This window comes from Schistocerca piceifrons, chromosome 1 (genome assembly GCF_021461385.2).
Source record: "Schistocerca piceifrons isolate TAMUIC-IGC-003096 chromosome 1, iqSchPice1.1, whole genome shotgun sequence".
In the NCBI taxonomy this organism is placed as follows: domain Eukaryota; kingdom Metazoa; phylum Arthropoda; class Insecta; order Orthoptera; family Acrididae; genus Schistocerca; species Schistocerca piceifrons.
The window spans coordinates 371,039,175-371,054,797 of record NC_060138.1 but is presented as its reverse complement, the minus strand read 5'-3'; positions in this window follow the sequence as shown (position 1 = coordinate 371,054,797).

The following is a 15,623-nucleotide window of genomic DNA, read 5'->3' as shown; positions in this document are numbered from 1 at the left end:
ACGATACACACGCTAGAAGTGCTAGGAATTATCTTCCGTAAGAATTTATAGCAGTTGAGGTAGGGAGACCCCAATGAAGCACTTCGAGATGGGCAGCAGCAGAGACAGAGTCATAGAAAATTATTGCTTCTACGACAAAAGCTCTTCATTTTCAGACTATTGAGTAGTGTAGACCACAGAGGACAAATACAATTGTACTGCGCTAATCAGTTCTGTAAGGCCCGATTTTAACAGAGACAGCACAATAATGTGTTTACAGTCAATGTTCTAGTTCAAAACTCATTTGCGTTACTTTCGAGTAACCCGCCCTCTCCCACCACCGTGTTGTTGCGCTACTCGCAAGTTAATAGATGGAGGAGTGGCAGACTTACATTCCCTTTTATCGATCTTGGCTACGTGCAGTTCGATGCTGTTTAGTTTGAATTAATAGGACTGTGCAAGAGCGAGATCAGCAGATACGTTCGTATCTGCATTGCCGTTGTATTTAAAGCAGACACGGGCGTAACGGTAACGGTTGGTGACAGGCCGAGTATTATATGAGGTACTGGTCGAATATTAATCGGCTACGCTCTTTAATTTATTGTAGGTTTTAACAACGTGAGCCTTGATTACAGAAGCGATTTCCTGTGAATGGACTAGATAATATTAAGGGGAGAGAGCATTCATTAGCTTACAGTCACCATTGCCTCAACAAATCAATCAGGTCGGTTAGATAATTTAAGATTTTCATTCCGTGTTCAAACATGCGGTTTCTCGGGCTTGTCCACCAGTGAGATCCATCGTGCGAGATTGTCAAGACACAAGATCATTCTTGCGCCCGTGAGAGTGACAATTGTCATTTTGCTCGATGTTCTCTTCCTGGTCTTAGAGGACCAATCACTTGAATCAGATGACTCATTTCTGTTTACGTAAATTATTCCCGGAAAACTTGGAACTACCTCCAGCTTGCACCATCCCTTTTATTTTCCTGTGACGTAGGACATCATTAACACACACATCTAGAAACGACTCTGCCTGATTACGTAACAGTCTTCAAGTAGTGTTTTCTGCTGCTCCTTCGGCCATTGATATCGAGAGCGGGAGTGAGGAATACTCTGCTCCAAAGGCCTGTACAGTTCATCTCGGGATGAAGCGCCAAAGAAACTGGTATAGGCATGCGTATTCAGATACAGAGATAAGTAAACAGGCAGAATAGGGTGCTGTGGCCGGCAATGCCTACGTAAGACAGAAAGTGTCTGGCGCATATGTTAGATCGATTACTGCTGCAACAATGCCAGGTTGTCAAGATTTAAGTGAGTTTGAACGTGGTGTTATAGTCGACGCACGAGCGATCGGGCACAGCATCTCCGAGGTAGCGGTGAAGTGGGTATTTTCCCGTACGACTATTTCACGGGAATATCAGAAATCCGGTAAAACATTAAATCTACGGCATCGCTGCGGCCAGAAAAGATCCTGCAAGAACGGGACTAACGACGAATGAAGAGAATTGTTCAGCGTGACAGAATTGCAACCCTTCCGCAAATTGCTGCAAGATTTCAGTGCTGTGCGATAAACAGCCGTCAGCGTGCAAACCATTCAATGAAACATCATCGATGTGGGCTTTCGGAGACGAAGGCCCATTCGTGACCATTGATGACTGCACAAAATAAAGCTTTACGCCCTACCTGAGCCCGTCAACATCGACATTGGACCGTTCGTTGATGATTGGAAACATTTTGCTTGGTCGGACGAGTCTCGTTTCAAACTGTATCGATCGGATGGATGTGTACGGGTATGGAGACAACCTTATGAATCCATGGACCCTGCATGTTAGCAGAGGACAGTTCAAGCTGGTGGGCGCTCTGTAGTGGTGTGGGGCGTGTGCAGTTGGAGTGATATGGGACGCCTGATACTTCTAGATATGACTCTGACAGGTGACACGTACGCAAGCATCCCGTCTGATTTACTGTATCCATTCATAGGCATTGTGCATTACGACGGACTTGGACAATCACAGCAGGACGACGCGACACCCCACACGCCCGGAATTGCTACAGAGTGGCTCCAGAACACTCTTCCTGTGTTTAAACACTTCCACTGGCCACCAAACTCCTCAGACATTAACATTATTGACCATATGTGGGATGCCTTGCAACGTGCTGTTCAGAAGAGATCGACAACTCCTCGCAATCTTACTGGTTTGTGGACTGCCCTGCAGGATTCACGGCGTCTATTCCATTCGGCACTACTTCAGACATTGTTGTTGTTGTTGTTGTTGTGGTCTTCAGTCCTGAGACTGGTTTGATGCAGCTCTCCATGCTACTCTATCCTGTGAAAGCTTCTTCATCTCCCAGTACTTACTGCAACCTACATCCTTCTGAATCTGCTTAGTGTATTCATCTCTTGGTCTCCCTCTACGATTTTTACCCTCCACACTGCCCCCCAATGCTAAATTGGAGATATTAGTCAGGTCAATTCCAACACATGTTGCGGCACTTCTGCGTGCTCACGGGGGCCTACACGATATTAAGCAGGTGTACCAGTTTCTTTCGCCCTTCAGTGTGTAATGCCCTGCAGCAACTTATTTTTGACTTGACCAATATATAAGCCGGTATACGAGCATCTCCCCCGCCTTCATCTTTCGGGCACAGTTCTGACACGAAACCTATGTAGTACCGTCAAGCTGTAGGACAGTACAGCTGTGAGATCGGCATTTCCAGCCGTCTTTTGACACGCCCAAATGGATTTCAGCTCTCTTGTTATTCATTCCATTACAATGGCTTCCTCAGTTATGTTGAGATAGCTACAAAAAAAAAAAAAAAAAAAAAAAACAAAGCCTCGAGGATAAAGCCAGCCTGCCCGCCCTTGACGATTTCACCGAAAGAATACGAGTACATCCACTGGTACAGAGCACATCTTAAAGACAGGGCGGTAGTTTTCTCAACATTGTTAAATTGAACAGCTGTCATAAGAATCAATAAATAATTGGATCAAAAAACATAAGTGAGGATTCATTAACCTGACAAGATATTGCATAATTCCCTTAAGTTTGTTCTTTACTTTCCTTTCTTTCGCTAGATGTTTTGATGTAAATTATTAGTTGCTTCCATAGCACTGGGAACTTGTGATGTATTGTTACACTGAACAAAAGCTAAACTCTTACTACTTTTCTTCCATTCAGATGTGTTTATTATTTTAATTTATTTGTAATCTATTTCGAATCACTACAGCTTCATCTGGAATACTTTAGCACTTTGATCGATGTGATACACCTTTACAAGTGCATGCTATTAATGTGATAAGGAGGTACCAACACAGATGATGCTCGGCTACACTAGTTGCTGTGGTACAGGGTGCTTATAATGAAACTTTCGCTGCTTGAGCCGGTGTAGACGGAAAACTATTTATCGTATGGGTACCAGACTTTATAGGAATGAGATTCGGCCTGTGCACTGCAGGATTTGCGTAGATAGTAGTGTTTTAGTGTCCTGACTTTAGCTTACGCGCAAGTACTGGTACAGCAACGTAGTGTTGAAACATACACTACTGACCATTAAAATTGCTACACCAAGAAGAAATGCAGATGATAAACGGATATTCATTGGACATTTTCACGCAATTTGGGTGTATAGATCCTGAGAAATTAGTACCCAGAACAATCACCTCTGGCCGTAATAACGGCCTTGATACGCCTGGGCATTGAGTCAAACAGAGCTTGGATGGCGTGTACAGGTACAGATGCCCATGCACCTTCAACACGATACCACAGTTCATCAAGAGTAGTGACTGGCGTATTGTGACGAGCCAGACGTTTTCAATTGGTGACAGATATGGAGAATGTGCTGGCCTGGGCAGCAGTCGAACATTTACTGTATCCAGAAAGGCCCGTACAGGACCTGCAACATGCGGTCGTGCATTATCCTGCTGAAATGTAGGGTTTCACAGTGATCAAATGAAGAGTAGAGCCACGGGTCGTAACACATCTGAAATGTAACGTCTACTGTTCAAAGTGCCATCAATGCGAACAAGAGGTGACTGAGACGTGTAACCAATGGCTCCCCATACCATGACGCCGGGTGATACGCCAGTATGGCGATGACGAATACACGCTTCCAATGTGCGTTCACCGCGATGTCGCCAAACACGAATGTGAGCATCATAATGGTGTAAACTGAAGCTAGATTCATCCGAAAAAAAATGACGTTTTGCCGTTCGTGCACCCAAGTTCGTCGTTGAGTACACCATCGCAGGCGCTCCTGTCTGTGATGCAGCGTCAAGAGTAACCGCAGCCATGGTCTCCGAGCTCATAGTTCATGCTACTGCAAACGTCGTCGAACTGTTCGTGCAGATGGTTGTTGTCTTGCAAACGTCTCCATCTGTTGACTCAGGGATCGAGACGTGGCTGCACGATCCGTTACAGCCATGCGGATAAGATGCCTGTCCTCTCGACTGCTGCTGATACGAGGCCGTTGGGATCCAGCACGGCGTTCCGTATTACCCTCCTGAACCCACCGATTCCATTTTCTGCTAACAGTCATTGGATCTCGACCAATGCGGGCAGCAATGTCGCGATGCGATAAACGCCAATCGCGATAGGCTACAATCCGACCGTTGTCAAAGTTGGTAACGTGATGGTACGCATTTCTCCTCCTTACACGAGTTATCACAACAACGTTTCACCAGGCAACGCCGGTCAACTGCTGTTTGTGTATGAGAAATCGGTTGGAAACTTTCCTCATGTCAGCACGTTGTAGGTGTCGCCACGGGCGCCAACCCTGTGTGAATACTCTGAAAAGCTCATCATTTGCATATCACAGCATCTTCTTCCCGTCGGTGAAATTTCAGGTCTGTAGCACGTCATCTTCGTGGTTTAGTAATTTTAATGGCCTGTAGTGTAAACATCAGTACGCGCTACAGTTGCAGACTGTCAACACGGGTGTGGACTAGGTGGGCAGGGCTTTAGACGTAAAGCTGTTTTATCAGAACAAGAGCAGTAGTGCTGCTGCTGCTGCTGCTGCTGCTCTCTGCGAGTATCGGCGCATTAAAGGGATACGGAAAAATTCTCTTTCCGTACCGAGGTTGTCAAACGTGATTCGGAAGTTCGAATTAGCTGGCGACATGGGAGAGGCCGATGGCCAGCTGCTCCCAGATCTTTAAAGAAGTTGCTGTTGCCATGGCTGATATTGCTGGACGCTGTGTGCGATTTTCAAGCATTGCACGAGCCATGTCACGATGGCTGAACGTTCCATGGTTCTATGCTTCGCGCGCTTCCGGGATGTTGTGCATGCAGATGGTCGTCACACGGAGCGACGTTAGTAAACTAGAACGTAAACATGGTACGCAATGTACAAACGTTACCCTCTCATATAGGAATTAATTCTTTCGGTGATTTATTCCTTATGGTTCTCCCGCAAGTCCTTACAAATCTTTCCGCAAAGTTTCATGCCTACGATTAGGCGTTTGCAATGGGGACCCTTTCAAGTAGCGAAAGTTTATTCATAAATTCCCTGCATATCAAGCATTTCACAGTGCTAAAATGCTTGAAGATGAAGCCGTAGTTGCACTGAAATAGATTGAAAATAAATTAATAAACACTACTGACCGGAAGGAAACATTTTTCTGCGTAAAGACATATGTTAATCTCCCTCAGTTTTAACATATATATATTGTTTTCCTCCCTTTTATATCCATTATAACGGTCTGTACTCGTGATGTTCACAGGCAGACCTTGTTTCCTTAGAGTCAACAGTGAATTCACGGGACACCATGAAATTCACTGAAAACATGTTTGTTTTATTTGCCGCCATTAATAGACGACCTGCCACGCGATTACTGAGACAGACCGTATTTTCACAATATGAAATTTTACATGTACTGTGAACATGTGAAACGTATTTCATATTTCTTCTTTGTGATAAGGATTAATAATATTGCAGCTTTAAACACTTATAGAAAAGAAAATATTGAATCTAACGATTTATGAGTACAAGGCAGGGCGTTAGGAAGATAGAAGAAAAGATTGACATATAACTTTGTGACATAAATACGGAAATGTTTTTTCTAAAATACAAGATTCTTCCATTTAAGAAAAATAATTAAAAGATTGTAGGAAAGTACGTAGATTTGTATTAGAGATCCCACCACCTAGATATCTCCGGTGTGAGGGATCGGCTAATCATCGTGCCTGTCATATCCGAGGTAGCGTACAAAATATATCTTTAATATTCATTTCAGAAATATAGTATACAGACGTGTATTTGTATTTACTGTACTGTTAGATTTATTATAATTTATTTTCAGGCCTGGTTTTAAGCAAGCATAATTTACTTCTTCGATTCGTTCCAAAATAAAGGTGGTTCGGATACGTTCCACTGAGATTTAATCCTACATTAGTTCTCCAAGTTCAAGGATGTGATAACTTCCTCTAGGACTACTGACAATAGTGTTCAGTTCTAGGGAAGGAAAAAAAATCTTCAAATGTGTGTGAAATCTTAAGGGACTTAACTGCTAAGGTCATCAGTCCCTAAGCTTACACACTACTTAACGTAAATTATCCTAAGGACAAACACACACGCCCATGCCCGAGGGAGGACTCGAACCTCCGCCGGGACCAGCCGCACAGTCCATGACTGCAGCGCCCTAGACAGTTCGGCTAATCCCGCGCGGCTAGGAAATGAAGGAAGGAAAGAAGGACCCAGGAAGGGAGGAAAGACTTTCACGTACCGTCGACAGCGCGGTCATTAGAGACGAAGCACAAGTTCGGAGTACGAAAGGATGGGGATGAAAATCGGCCGTGGTCCTTTCAAAAAAAACAAAACTAGAAGGCATTTGCCTGGGCAGATTTAGGTAAATTCTGAAAAAGTAAACTGGATGACTGGAGGCGGATTTGAACCACCATCCTCCTAAATACGAGTCCAATGTGCTACCCACTGCTCCACGTCGCTGTGATCTCTAATGAGTCCACATCTCTAAATGTCTCATTATCGTGTTGAAGTCTCATCGAAATTGTAGCTTTACCAATTACGGGCCTGCTCAGTACCCCTAAGCTTGCCGGACCACTACAACAGTAGACAGCTATGTGGTAGGAGAGAGTGTTGTATCTATAGGATAGCGTTCGTAGGAACTAGTCGGTGATTCAATCTAGCGAGCGATCCCAGGATGACGACAGTTCCCCAGAAAGTAATGCACCGCATTTTTTTCTTCAACAAAAAATGGTTCAAATGGCCTTGAGCACTATAGGACTCAACTTCTGAGGTCATTAGTCCCCTAGAACTTAGCACTAGTTAAACCTAACCAACCTAAGGACATCACACACATCCATGCCCGAGGCAGGATTCGAACCTGCGACCGTAGCGGTCTCGCGGTTCCAGACTGCAGCGCCTAGAACCGCACGGTCACTTTGGCCGGCTTTCTTCAACAATTCTATACTGAACATATTGAGAATCACACACACGAAATAAAGGTCTTTTATCTACACACCCTATTTTTCCACGTAAACTGCATCCCAGTCTATGGCCTTCCTCTAGCGCGAAACGAGGGCGTGTAAGCTCTGTCGGCACCAATCCTTGACTGGTGATGGAGCCAGTGCTTCACGGTATGAAACATCTCCTCATCGTCCTCAAAATGTCTTCCACGAATGGCATCCTTTAATGGCGAATGATAGCATCAGCTCGCTGCAACATGTCATGTGTGACAGCCGTGTGTGGTCTCCCTGACCGCTGCAAATCGTGGAGCTCGCCGAACTGAAATGAAATGTCGTGTGGCTAGGGCCTCCCGTCGGGTAGACCGTTCGCCTGATGCAGGTCTTTCGATTTGACGCCACTTCGGCGACCTGCGCGTCGATGGGGATGAAATGATGATGATTAGGACAACACAACACCCAGTCCCTGAGCGGAGAAAATCTCCGACCCAGCCGGGAATCGAACCTCTTTTTTTTTGTAACCATATATATTTATTTAAATATATTAACAACGATACATTTAAAAAAAGACATTTTATTCTATTAATCTATTATATTCCTAGTGATGGTTAATATTACTGTCATTTTATATGTTTTCGTTTTTATATTTTCCTTTTTCGTTTTTCTCTTATTGTTTGTTCCTTAAACCCTTTTACATGGCCACTTGCCGTCCTTTTTTTTTATTTTGAGGGGGGTAGACATTGCAGGATAGGCATAACAGTTTATATTTGGCATCGATGCATTGATTTTGAGTTTATGTTTCTGTATGTGATGCACTTGTGATGCCACAGGCACATTGTGTACTCTGGTTTGACCTCTTCCTCTAGTTACACTGTTAAGTGGGACAGTATGAAGGAAACGCCACCATGATAGGTGGAGCAGAAGTGGAAGAAACTTTTTTTTTACATATACTACAGAATATACCTAAATTGAAGAAGAGAGAAAATTTTTTGTCATATTACATAAGAGAAGCAGAAAGGATAGTGTGAGTAATCAATAGAATTTTACGGGCACAAAGTAAAGGAAATCATTTTTTAAAAAAATCTAATAATAATAATGAGTAGTTGGCACTTTCCACTAAGGAGCACTTTGTGTCATTGATTTCACTAAGAAGAAACACTTTATACTACTATACTTCACTATTTGATGCGAGAAGAGAAAGCACTTTATCTTTTTTGTTGCACTTGTTCACTATCACTGCACACGTTATTCTTGTGGTGAGTGTGGTGAGGTGGCTGGTGGCGGTGCTGAGGGTCACAGGCTGGGAAGGACTCTGGCGATTGCTGTCTGCAATGGAATTTGCAGGAAGTTTTTGATGTTCTCGTGGTATCGCCTGTGCTGCTGGGCTGTCTTGTTCTCCTCCCAGAGGCCCATCAGGAAGGCCAGCTGGTCGGTCTGCCTCCGCGCTACGATGGCGTGTGCCGTCATGGCGAGGATCCAGAGAGTCGCCAGTCGCTTGGGTCGTGGAAATGGGTTGCAGTCTGGGGCGGTGATTGCTTCCACTGCGATGCTTCCCGGCGCCGTTCTGTTGATGTGGGCCACCATCTGCTGGCACGCTTCCCAGATGCTGATGGCATTCCCGCACGTGAATCGGTGCTCGAGGGTGTCGGTCATGCCACATACGTCACACTTGTCACTTGCGACGAGTTTTATCTCCGCCAGTCTTTGGTTGGTCGGTACCGTTCTGTTAATTATTTTGTACCATGTCTCCTTCGCATGTTTAGGCAACACGTTTTCCGAGACGTTCCCGCATATTTGTTTCCAATTGTATTGCGGGAGTTTTTGTTCAATTTTGTTTTTTTGCCGGCTTCCCCCTGAGGGCCCACTATATTCTCTTGGCTGTTCTGTGGCTGTGGTTCGCCAAGGTGTCCAGAACGTAACTTTTGTTGGCGTAGTGCAGCCTGACGTGTCGCATTCTGAAGGGAATGTGTCTCGTGTCGACCGGCGCTTCTTGTAATGCGGGCTTGTATCTTCCAATTATCTTGGCTGTGACACTGTCAGGGTTTTTGTCCTGGATGGTGAGCGTTCGTTTCAGTAGAAGGGCTGCACATTTGGTCTTTATATCAACTAGACCTAGTCCCCTTTCTTTCGTTGGCAGCGAGCGCGTTGCTTGCGCCACTTTGAATATATTTCGACGCCACAACAGGTAGTACACTGCGCTCGTTAGTGCTCGCGCAATTTCTGTCAGGATGCTTAAGATTTGCGCCAGGTACCAAGCTTTCGACAGGATCGTCGTGTTTATCAGTTCTGTTGTCTGGTGGATTGTTAGCTTCCGGTTCGCGTGCTGTCTGGAGAGACCTCTTATGGTGTGTAGCACGTCCCTCCAGTTGTATGCGGCCATTCTAAGTGGACAAGACTGTATATATATATTCCAAGAACTTTATGGCTTTCTGCTATTTTATACCACTGGCTGTCTGGTTTGAGTCGTTGATTCCCTATCGGCAGTAGCACTGTTTTTCTGGGGTTGGTTTGGGCGCCTGAAGCTTTTTGGAATGTATTCATGATGGTTTCTACTCTCCCAATATCTTCCTGGTCTTCAATAAAGATGCCTAAGTCGTCAGCGTAGGCTATACATGCTACCCGGGCCCTGTGGATTGACAGTCTGTCACGCTGACCACTCAGCTACCGGGGGCGGACGCTCGCCGAACTGCCTTCTGATGACATCACCCTCCGTGCTCAGCGACTAAATGTACTTTTGTCGACAGCAGATGCTCCATAGACTTTGCAAAAGCGTTTGCAAATATTCTCCACAGTTTCTTTCTCTGCAGTAACAAATTCATTGACGGCAAGTTTCTTGTAACGTTCATCATCCACAGACGACATATTGAAACTGTTCTGCAGTTACGCTATCTGCCGGAAGTGACGGAAACTTGGCACGCTCGCTCAGGAGACTTCAGATAATACATACGCAACGTTTCGCATTCATAGCATTGTTTTCGGATGAGAAAAAGATGTATCACTTTCTGGCTAACCCTCGTACATGAAGGAATTCCCGCTAGAGACCGCCACAAGCAGTTTCCTGCATCTTTTAATGTTTTTGGTGTTGTGCGGAATGAGGTAGCGTTTGTAAATACGCTTATTTCCAGACGTACACATTTAAGTGCTGTATATTAAAGCTATTTGGAAGAAATGGTTAATTCTTCAATTACAGAATTTTATGGTGAGCAAAAATAGTTATATAACGTCTGGATTGTTAAGACAAACTTCGTCGTTCGTGCACCATACTATACCTTGAAACGGTAGGAGGTATTCTACAACGGAACATGTGATACTTGCAACTTAACTAGCTATTTTTTTTGTTGCCTTAAGTATTTTCGTACCTGAAAATGCAAACTTGTTTTAGCTTTCAATAGCTTCTATTTCAAAGTGTATTTCAGTTGTGAATGGTTTTTATAATACTTCTATTTAACTTGATTTTACTTACTCACTATTGGTGAATATCATAGTAATGATGTGACATGTAAACTATTAAATACACTACCGACAAGATTTTCTCGACTGAAACACTTTTAAATTTTGTTAAAATGTTTGTTCCTCCGTAACTTTACTTTGGAACATTTTGTTACATATGTAAAAGGTTTACTTTCAAGGATTAATTTTTGTGATTTCAGAATAAAAATCTGCAGACACAAAAAGTTAACATCATTTAAAAATGATATGAGAAAATATGTTAAAATAAGTTACGGAAAGGCAAACCGACATTTATATCATTTTTAGACTTAGAGAAAGCTTTTGACAGTGTTGACTGGAATACCCTCTTTGAAAGTCTGAAGACAGCAGGTGCAAAATAGAGGGAGCGAAAGGCTATGTACAACTTGTACAGAAACCAGACAACAGTTACAAATGTCGAGGGGCATGAAAGGGAGGCAATGGGTGAAACGAGAGAGAAACAGGGTTGTAGTCTATCCCTGATGTTATTCAACACGTTCATTGAACAAGCAGAAAAAGAAACCAAAGAGAAATTTAGAGTAGGAATTAAAGTTCAAGGAGAAGAAGTAAAAACTTTGTGGTCTGCCGATGACATTGTAATTCTGTCAGAGACAGTGAAGGACTTGGGAGACCAGCTGAACGGAATTTACAGTGGCTTGAAAGGATAATAGAACGTAGTCGAATTAAATCAAGCGATGCTGAGAGAATCGCCGTAGGAAACTAGACACTTAAAGTAGTAGATGAGTTTTGATATTTTTTGTAAAGGTATTTGTCTCGAGTGTAGCCATGTATCGAAGTGAAACATGGACGAAAAACAGTTTAGATACAAAGAGAATAGAAGCCGTGGCGCTACAGAAGAATGCTGAAGATTAGATGGGTCGATCACGTAACTAATGAGGAAGTACTGAACAGAACTGAGAGACAAGAAATTTATGGCACAACTTGACTAAGAGAAGGGATGAGTTGGTAGGACACATTCTGAGACATCGCGGGATCATCAGTTTGGCAGTGGAGGGAAGTGTGGGGGGCAAAAATCATAGAGGGAGACCAAGAGATGGGCAGCAGATCAATATAGTAAGCGGAATAAGAAAGACGTAATTATTTGGGGATGAAGACGCTCGCAGAGGGTAGAGTAGCATGGAGAGCTGAATCAAAACAGGCTTCGGACTGAATACCAGAACACCAACCTATTACAGGGTTGACTAGATAAGAGAATCTGAAAAGTGCTCTAAGGTATAACACTCCCCTATACGTTGTTTTTTACTTTATAAAACGTTCTTCTCATCATTTAACCAAATCTGTAATACCTCTCATCTCGGATCGCCCCATACCAGTGTCAACGGAGTGAATAAGTACGAGAATATGAAGCGGAACTATTACACACGTTTGTTTGCAAAGCAAATTATGGTATACTACGAGGCGACTTCAGAAGGTAATTTACACATGTCGTCGCATGCTAACGAGGAGAACACGTCAAGTGCCATAACTGGATTCTACAGAAACTTCGCCCAGTGGAAAAGGGACCAAAATAAGCGAAAACGTGTCTCAGCTTACCTTAGATACTCGGCCGTTTCTGAGAAAACTACCGTCAAAGTTGTCGACGCAACTTCAGTGCCTTTTAACGCTTGATAAACTCAACACAACTGGTAGCACAGCGGCTGCAGTCGCACGCTCACTCTTTTTGCCTCCTGTGTTCGGAACTAGATTACTGCTTTCATTTGTTTTATTTTTTTCATTTATCTACCCACATCAGTAGAAGGTTACTACATAAATGTTTCTCATCAGGTTAGCCGATACAAGGTCGTTACAATAACTGTAAAGCCACAACTGGGTTTCACAGTCTCACGCCTTTACTGTACACTATTTTGCTGTGGTATGTTCAATGGCTACACACTTTTTTCAATTCTCTTATATTTCATTCTTATGTCAGTTCTTATTTTCTATATTTTATTCTTGTATTTATTCTTCAGGAAGATTTGGTACATTTCCTTGGATGATACCGATAGAAAAACATTTGAAACAAAAGAATTTCGACGAATACGAGCATCGCGTGAGGGAGGTTTCACATAGAGAAGTTTCTTCGTGTGAATCTCACTCGGTAAAGAAACGTCATTAACACTGCTGAACGCCTCAAGCGTTGGCAATAATTTCGGGGAAAATCACTCGTACCGGATCACTTTTTCGAAAACTGCCGCTTAGAGTTACTTATGAATCATGATGCACCACAGGAATTTCCGGAAAACAATTTCAAATAAATTTTCCATTCATTTATTGTTTTTTCTTCTTTTTCATTCATTCACCATACAACTAGCAGACGGATAAGGACAACGTTATCGATTTAAATTAGACATCATTCCTACAACAATCTTCTATGGACATGAGTAGATTAATGAAAAACAAAAACGAAAATAATAATAATTATAATAATAATCTGGTTTCGAACACGGGGATCAAAAGATTGAAACTGCTACCCTAGCCATTGTGCCATCTCTTCGGTTGAACTGTTTACTCGCCAAAAGTCAGATAAAGCAAATTTTTCTCGTCGTATTCTCAGAGACGGTCGAGTATCTACCATAAGCCGAGACAAATGTTCGCTTATTTTGAGTCCTCTTCCACCGAGCGAAGTTCCTGGGAAATCGAGTTATGGCACTTGGCGTGTTCTCCTCGGGAGACCATTGCGCAACAAGAGAGGCGCTTTGTCAGAAGAGAGTAAATGTTACGGGTTTCCTGCAGACACGGTTCTAATGCAGTGCTGTTAACAGCTACATCACAGTGTAATAGTGAAATGCCACGGCAGCTGAGAACATATTCAAAAGTTTAAGTACGCGGGCCAGTACGATTCACGACGACAAATCACCTAGGTCCACTGAAAATTTGTGGCGGTATATGGACCAAATGCCATGTGACGTTTAGGCATAGTAAAACGGTGCCACCAGTTTGACCAAAGGCACACAGATGGCAGTGTTGCTGACGCAGAAAGAAGGCCATCGATATCAACTACAGACCTAAAAGTGAAGGCAAACGAGGAACTCATCTGCACCAATCGCAGATTTTCCAACGATGACGATGTGTCGGCACAGCAGTTCTCGAATAGTCCCGTGACCAAGGAGTGGATTTCTATGACCAAGGAAATCAACGGTTGCTAAACGCTCCGACCGTTTTTTTTTTTTTTTTTAGAGACCTGGTGACTTTGTTGGAAAATAGTGTCGTATGTCTGTGTGTCACTTTGAAGTCTACTGCAGCATTCACTTAGTTCCTTGGTCTGCTATAATAATGTGTAGCTTACGTTTTTAAGTTCCCTACTATTCATTGTTAGTTAGTTGGGAACCTGCAGTTACCAAACAAAAGCGATTGCTTATAATGCGCTTATATAACATGTCCCGCAAAACTGTTCAAATTTGAGGGATCTACGCCAGGAGATATCGATCTTCTACTCAAAACTCTTATTTGACCTAAGACCTCTAGAAAAACGCCTTGGGAGAGTTCAATAACCGATTTTCACGGCATTTTTGAGTTGTTCACGTCTCGCTGACGACTACATCATTACAGACAAAGTACAAGCTCCCACTGAGGAAAGATGGGGAAGCAAATTAGCTGCGCCCTTTCAAAGGAACCATCCCGACACTCGCATTTAGCAGTATATGAGAATCACTGAAAACCTTGATTTGGATAGCAAGTCGTGGCTGTGAACCACTGTCTCGATAAATATGAGTCAAATGTCTTACCACACCACTACAGCACTCTGTTGTACAGACAAAATAAAAGTAGTGTGTCGTACAAGGCATCACAAACAAAAAAGAAATGTGAAAAAACCTTAACACCATCTGCCATGCACTTTACAGTGATTATATTTCAGGTATGCGTCTCCTTCCATCGACGCAAGATAATGTTAGCGATAGAAAAAACCGACCAGTAAAACTGACAGTGATATTTTAGTTCCGAATAACCTCTCTTTTCGGTATATGTTCGGTCTCTGTTATAACAGTTTTTTTATTTATTTTTCTAATAACTGTGTGAAAAACTGTCAAATCAGTTCGACGTAGAAGTGGTGCTAAAATATTTGGTTTTTAAATAAAACTTTTTAAAAAAAATGCTGAATGTTTACTCATTAGATTTCCATTGCTTTGGAATGACAGATTATTGCAGAAAGTGGGAAATGCGATCAGAGCTATAGAGGACATTGTACGTCCTATGCCGCATAGGAGACGGTATATACACAGCATATACACGCGTACCATCTAATAGGCAACACCACATGGTAACAGGTACATTATTATCCCACGAATGTTGGACAAGTTCTTAGGCAGTGTGTTTGTTGCTCGTTTCTGTCAGCATTGTTATTAAAATAGCACTGATCGCTCTTCACATTTTCTATAATAACGCAACGTTTCAAAGCAATGCTAATTTTGCGAATAAGAATTACTCGTTCTTTAAAAAAAAGTTTGTGGAGACGTAGAACAACTGGCTCTACCCGCAATAATATCGCTGCTCTACCACAGCAAAAACAACTGTATCTTTGGCAGATCAGTTTTCTGTAGTACGCGCTCTATGCTACACGCACCGTGTATGTGGTACCGATAGCTACGATGCCACGGCGTAGATTGGCACTACTAGAGCGGACGATATACACCGACGACAGCGCCCTCTAGCCGGCGCTGTGCAGCTCTACGAGCGCCGCTCCAGATTCTACCCATTTTGATGCCGAGCAGACGACCAACCAACATTGTTTCATTTTCATAGTGGGCGAGCCACTACA